Raw genomic sequence first — 7,206 nt, 5'->3', positions numbered from 1 at the left:
GGCTGGGTAGGGGCGGGGCCTGCTCCCAGGCTCTGATGCTGGGCGGGAGCGGTGGGGCAAGAGGCACCCCCTGAGGCGAGTGGAGACGCTGGGTGCCAAGTGGCCGGCGCTACGGGTAGGTGTGAGCGGTGGGCGCGGTCTGAGTGCCAGTACCCCGGCGAGTGGGGGCTGTGGGCTCGAGTATATGCTTGGAGGCGGGGGCCTGTTAGAGGACACATGGGCGGGGGGCGTGCAAGGAGGATCGCCTTGGCCACCCGAGCCTGGCGCGTGGGAGGTAGGCCCTGCATTGGTGTAAGCTGAATGAATGAAAAATTAGACGAATTTTCAAACATTATGGGTGTTTGAGTTAGAGCCGCCTGGACCCAGAAAGAGGCAGTAAGAGCAAGGGCAACCCGATCTTGGAAGACTTGGATTATTTTTGTGAATATCCTTGGGAGGAGGGGGTTTCTCTGTTATCACCTAATTTACACCTCCGATATCTCCCACAGTGAGAACCTGGAGGAGATGCTCAGGCATACATATGAAAAAATTACTTACTGGAGGTCACACCACTGGCCCCAGCCCGGGCCAGGTTTGGCCTCCCTAGTACTGCAGGACTCCATGACCCATGACCACCACCTTTCCACTGGGGTACCATCCTTCTCTCAGACTGTCTAGAACTGAGTTTCCATAATTGCCCCTTCTTGATTCCCTTCCAGATCTAGCGGTCACAGCCCTGGGGCTGGTACAGTAGTAACTGGCGCTGGGCAGCTGGCTTCCCAGGAGGGCACTGCCCCAAGCACAACTGCACAACTGCCCCAGAACCAACTCTACCACTCCCTTACTGAATGATGCTTGGAGGCTTTCTGAACTTCAATGAGCTGGTTCCATTTCATCACCTGCAAAGAGGGAGCACTGACACCTGCCAAAAGTACCCAGGAGACACTGGGATGGAGGTGGGCTAGCACAGTTTCTATTTTCTGTTACATTATTTTCTTTTCCTATTTTCCTATTTTGTTATTTATACACTACATGCACACTTTTCCAAATTCAAAAGATATTGGAGGTTTACAATGAAAAATGAAGTCAGTCTCTTTCGCAACCACACAAATTCTCTCCCCTGAGGCGTCCACTATTCCTGGTTCTTGTGCCTCCTGGAGACAGACTGTCTACAATGCATAAGTAGACATAATTTTTTTTTCTTTTATATACAAATAGTAGCTTACTGGTTACATTTACAATTTCACTTATTTCAGCTTGTAGAATTGTACATGTCTATCTGTATAAAGTACCTTCATGCTCTTTGCCACTTGTCCAGTTTTTCGTCGTGTGAATGTACCATCATCTTTTTGATGGGTCCTCTGCTAGTGGATGGGCAGGTTGTTGCCAGCATTTGCTTTTAGCAAACAATAGCAGGACTCAAACATCATTTTGCATGTGAGCGAGTGCAGCCAAAGATAAATTCCAGGAAATGGAATCCCTGGACCATAAGACATGTGTGGGGGGATTTCTGCAGGATTTGCCAAATTTCCTGCTGCAGTGGTGGTTCCAGTGTACACAGCCACCCACATACAGGAGTGTGCCAGCTCTCCCACATCCCCCAATGTCTTCACCAATCTGTGATCATCATCTAAGCAATGGGAAAATAATGGATTCTCGGGGTACTTAGGGCTTGTGTGTGTGTGTGTGTGTGTGTGTGTGTGTGTGTGTGTGGTTTATCAGGGCCATTTTCAGTCATCCTTGGTTGCCGAGATTTATCCTCCTGCCTGGTAGTCCTTCAGGCATGACCCCCTCCACTCCCTACCTCTAGGTTTGTCCAGGCTACCTGGTGAGTAAAAAGAAGCATTATTAGCTTCTTCATAGATTGAGGGCTCACTCCCTCCACCGTGGGCTGCTGCTACTAAGCCTAGTTGGTGGGTGGTGGGCAGGGAGAGATGAAAGTCTAGTCTTTGAGTATTGCTTCAGGCTAATCCCTTCACCTAGCCTAGAGACACACACCAAGGTCAAGCCAGGGGAGCCCAGGCTAGTCTTCTTTTGTCCATTTCAGGATATAGTCCTTGCTCACCCCCAGTGCTAGGGAGCTTACCTCCTCCAAAGGCATCTCTGACCATCTTCAAACTATTCCTGGATCCCCACCCCACTGAGCTTCCAGAGTGGCCCTTGGGGCCTAAACCATGGCTGTTCTTCCCAGAGCCTTCAGCTTACTCAACATCAAACTCCATGTCCCCTTCCCCTCCCCCACCATGAGTTCTAGACCCCACACTGACCTGGTCATTGTTCCCTAGAGAGCCTTCACTTTGTAATGGGCCCTACTGGAGTATGGTAGCTTCCAGACTGAGAGTGGGAGCTGGGCCTCTCTACTGTGCTCTGTGCTGCACAGAACAGACAGGAACAGATCAAATTCTAACTTCTTCTGGACACTAGACTTTTAACGATGCCACTCACATCCTCTTAGCTTTGTTGGGCCACACAACCCTGGTTTTAGGTTCTAAACCAGCAGTCCCCAACATTTTTGACATCAGAGACCTGTGCTCCTATGAGAATCTAACGCCTGATGATCTGAGGTGGAGCTGAGGCAGTGATGCTAGCACTGGGGAACGGCCTCAAATACAGCTGAAATTCACTAGCTAGCCTGCCAACTGTGAGGCCCAGTTCCTAAGAGGCCATGGACCAGTACCAGTCCATGCCCTAGGGGTTAGAGAATCCTTGTTCTAAACAACAGAAACTAGCTCCAACTAATTTAAACAGAAAGGGTTCCATTAGAAGCCTATTGAGTGTGTCACAGATTCTCTGGGAGGGCCGGAGAACAAAATCCAAAGGCCACATTCAGCTAGGAACAAAGCCCCAAATCACATGCCAGAAGTGGCTTGGGGCATACACCTCCCTGTCAGCCCTGGCCACAAACCCCTCATCTCATGCCAATACTGGGGGCCAGGTGGTGCCTCTACAACTGCTGGACTACTGCACCCCCATCACCATCACCACAAAGCTGGAAAGACCAGCGACAGCATTGTCAGTACCTGTGCGGGAACGACCTACCTCAGAAGATTGGGTGGGGGAGGGGGAGGGCCCTGGGTTGAGTAGAGGTGGTCAGGTGCTGGGTATACCAGAGCGACAGTATACACTGCAGGGTCTTGAATTTATCCATGTAACACCCCAGATGACATCTATTTAGTGCCCACTAGATGCCACCTGGACTCTAGATACCCCCATAGTTTTCTCATTTGGTTCTCATGACAACCTGTGAGGTAGGTGCTGTCACTTTCATCTCCGTGAGATTACTGTGATGTGCCCAGAATCCTACAGTGTATTCCGCTTCAGAAAGAAGGAAGGAGTTTCCGTGGGAGCTGCCAGTCAGTCTCAGGCTGCTGTCCCCAACTTCATCCCTGCTGACATGTGAGGCCCTCCCTCTGCACTGCCCACCCCTGGCCCTGTGGCTTGGGAGCACAGCTTTTGAGCATGGGGACTCCTGGGGCAGAACACAGTCAACACAGGATTCAGCCAGGGAACCGAGCCAAGCTTCCAGCCATTCCCAGAAACCAGCCTCTGGGGAGAGGGTGAGTCAGAGGGCAGGGTTGGGAGGGGAGCTTAGTTCTGGTTCCACTATTGGCCCAGACCCTCTATTTGTTGGGGAGCTACAGAGGGAAACCCTTTACTAAGCAGACCATTGCTCTCATTTTCTATCCCCTCATTCATTCATTCATTCACTCAGTCATATGTTTACGTATTCCTCATTAATTGAGTACCTTCTGTGTGCTAGACCCTGTGCTGGGCACTGGGGACCCAAAGAAAAAACCTGCCGTGGTCCCTGCCCTCAAGGGGTTTGCAGTCGAAGGGAGGAGATGGAGGTAGCAGGGTGGCTAAGTGCTATAGCAGAGAAATGAATGTGGGATGAATAAAGGAGGGATGGGGCCTGGGGTCTTCAAAGTGGAAGCGACATTTGAGCTCAATCTGGAAGGATGTGGAGGTACAAATGACGTGGACGAGGTAGAAGCAGCCTAAGTAAAGGTGTGCAGGTGTGGTGAAGGCTGGGTGTTCTGGAAACAACCAAGAGGGAGGTATAGAAAGCTTATGGTACATGAGACTGGAAAAGCAGATAGGAATCAGCCAATGAAGGACCTTAACTGCCGGGGAAGAGCTTAGATGTTTTCTTGTGCTAGACTTAAACAGAGGAATGATATGGCCAAGTGGACTTGGGTGCTGGAAATGCAGTGAGTTGACGTTTTAAAGTGTAGCATATGGGTCTCCTTCCCACCCTGAACTTCCTCTGGTCAGCTGAATGGAGGATCCCTGCCCATACAGTATTTTTAGGGACCCACACAAATGTTTTTATTTCTTTTAGAATCAGAAGAGAAAATGAATATAATAGTAATGACTATGTAACAGTGAATTCATCCTGGATCGTGTTCACCTTTATATCAAAGTAGTTGTAAAATATAAATTTAATGTCTTTATCCATGCCAGTCAAAAGTGCTAGGACTCATGAAAATCATAATGCTCCCTGATACAGAACAGGATGCAGTTCTTGAGTTTCCGTGCATGCCTTTGAACTTCACAGCAGATTAGTAACTCTGAAAGAAAAGAGTGTTTGAGGTGCAGCATCTGGGTCTTTGAGGATCAGAGGAGCTTGGGAAGGACCAGCTACCCACCCTTCCTCTGCCAGATTCTAGGAAAGAGCCTTAGATAAGGGTGAGTTCTCTGGGTGCTACCCCAGGAAGGGAGTCAGATGCCAAATTGTCTGAGATGAGAAATGAGGATTCAATCACAATTACACTGAATGATAGAAAAATAAAAGTCTACTTCAGGAACTCCTGAGCTTGTGCACTGCATGCCTTGCCCATCGCACTATTTATTGGACCTATGTAAGAAAGGGCTTCACTCCACATCCTGATAAACGTTTAATGCACCCAGTGTCGGGGGAGGGGGATGAAATGGGTGAAGGTGGTCAAAAGGTACAAACTTCCAGTTATAAACAAGTCCTGGGGATGTGAAGTACAGCATGGCGACTACGGTTAACAATACTGTGTTGTATATTTGAAAGTTGCTAAGAGAATAGGTCTTAAAAGTTCTCATCACAAGAAAAAAATTGTAACCGTGAGGTGGTGGAAATTAACTAAACTTGCGGTAATCATTTCATAATATGAAAAGTTCTCATCACAAGAAAAAAATTGTAACTGTGAGGTGGTGGAGATTAACTAAACTTGCGGTAATCATTTCATAATATATACATGTATCAAATCATTATGTTGTACACCTAAAACTAATGCAATGTTATGTGTCAATTATATATTGGTAAAACTGGAAATAAAGAGATAAAAATGTACCCACATCAGATTCCTCAAAAGATTAAAAATAGAATTATTAATCCCATTTCTGAGTGTATATCCAAAAGAATTGAAAACAGGGTCTTCAAGAGATATTTGCACAGTCATGTTCGTTGTAGCATTTTCGCCATAGCCAAGAGGTAGGATGGATAAAGAAAGTGCGATACACACACACACATACGCAATAGAATACTACTCAGCCTTCAAAAAAGAAGGAAATCCTGTCACATGCTTCAACATGAATGAATCTTGAGGACATCATGCCAGGTGAGATAAGCCATTCACAAGAAGACATATGCTGCCTGATTCCACTTATATGTGATATCTAGAGTAGTCAAACTCTTAAAAATAAAAAGTAGAATGGTGGTCGCCAGGGTTCTAGCCTGAGAGAAGTAGAACGGAGAATTGTTATTTAATGGGTATGGGGTTTCAGGTTTGCAAGATGAAAAAGTTTTGAAGATCGGTTGTACAACAATGTGCATATAGATAACACTGCTGGACTGTACGCTTAAACATAGTTAAGATGGTAAATTTTATATTGTGCTTTTTACCACAAGAAAAAATGCGGATATGTCCCAACTGTAGATATATATATTTTGGCTGTAAAATTATTTGAAAAGAATTTTATAATTTAGCTTTTGAAGCTGGTTGGGTACACATAACTGGTTTGATTTGCTGCTGGCCCTGCTTTCTCTACAAATATCATGCATTCATGGGAGCTTGGGGATTCTTCTGAAGTGAGAAAATGTGACCTACAAATTGTTTCCACACACAGTGACACGCTTTAAAATACTAAATTTAACAATGGATGAAGCTGACGTGGTGTTACATTTAGAAGATATTTAAGTAAAAATTTACTGTTTTTAAGGATTTTGGTTTTAATTGTTTGGAACCAATGCTTCTCCCAACCTCAAGGATTTTAACGAGGTGGATGAAGCCTCCTGGGGAAATTGTCCCTGCTCAGAGGAAAGGCCTCATGCTTCCATGCTCCCCCATCAGACAGTGGCTGTCAGTGTTTGTCCTGCTAAGGCCCCAAGAGAGGACTTCCAGGAGGAGACAGGACCTCAGGGAGAATGAAGCATCTGAAAGCATTTCTGTATATAGGAGAGAAAGCTGGAGAAAGTAGATCAGTGGAAGGAGCAGGGAATAGGGAGGGAGCTGGGAGGAGGTTTTGAGGACGGCGAGGGCAGCCCCTACACAAAGGTCAGAGGGGCCCAGCTATGGACCTGCAAATGCTGGGCACAGGAGTCTGAACTAAACCCAAAGCCACAGGGAGCCCTGGAAGGCTCTGGGGCCAAGTGACAGCAGTGTGCCAAGAAGTCTGGACTCACCAGTTGTCAGAAGCCTGGAGAGGGTAGGCCCAGAGGCATTCACAGGCCAGACTGGGCTCTGTCTTCAGCTTCTCCGTGCCCCACAATCTCGAAACCCCCATCCATCTCGTTTATATAAATAGCATTAAATACAACTTTAAAAGAGTGTGATCTGTCTCTGCCCACAGTGAAGAGTGTGATCCCTGGAGACAGACTGTTGAGTTCAAATCCTGACTCCACTGTGTGACTGTGGGCAAGTAACTGAGCCTCTCTGGGCTGCCTTTGCCTAATTTATAAAGTGGGGCAATGATGGCCGCACCCACAGAGTAGCTGTGAATAGAGCATGGAGATGTCACCAGACCTCAAGAGGCACCTTCACGTACTGAACACTTTGGGGACGTCCTCTCAGTCCTTATAGGAGCCAGGGGCTATTTTCATCATTCCCTTCATGGATGGGAAAATCACAGACCAAGCCTTGGGGGCTCATGGGCTGAGCCTCATCACCCTGGATCCTTACCGCAACTCTGGACTAAATGCTGGTGTCATGTCCGCTTTATAGAAAAAAGCTGCAAAGTCAATTTGACAAAGACGTT

At 47.1% G+C, this 7,206-nt stretch overlaps 1 long non-coding RNA gene across 1 annotated transcript; it reads left to right on the top strand.

The window, feature by feature from the left end:
- The first annotated feature begins 43 nt into the window (after window positions 1–43).
- On the top strand, window positions 44–1,285 carry LOC112485213. The gene is made up of 2 exons (XR_003048372.1): window positions 44–115; window positions 699–1,285. It is a non-coding gene; the product is annotated as an uncharacterized LOC112485213 (long non-coding RNA).
- The last annotated feature ends 5,921 nt before the right edge of the window (window positions 1,286–7,206 follow it).

This window comes from Pteropus alecto, unplaced genomic scaffold, assembly GCF_000325575.1.
Source record: "Pteropus alecto unplaced genomic scaffold, ASM32557v1 scaffold68, whole genome shotgun sequence".
In the NCBI taxonomy this organism is placed as follows: domain Eukaryota; kingdom Metazoa; phylum Chordata; class Mammalia; order Chiroptera; family Pteropodidae; genus Pteropus; species Pteropus alecto.
The sequence above is the reverse complement of the archived record's forward strand: the minus strand, read 5'-3'. Positions and strand labels throughout refer to the sequence as shown.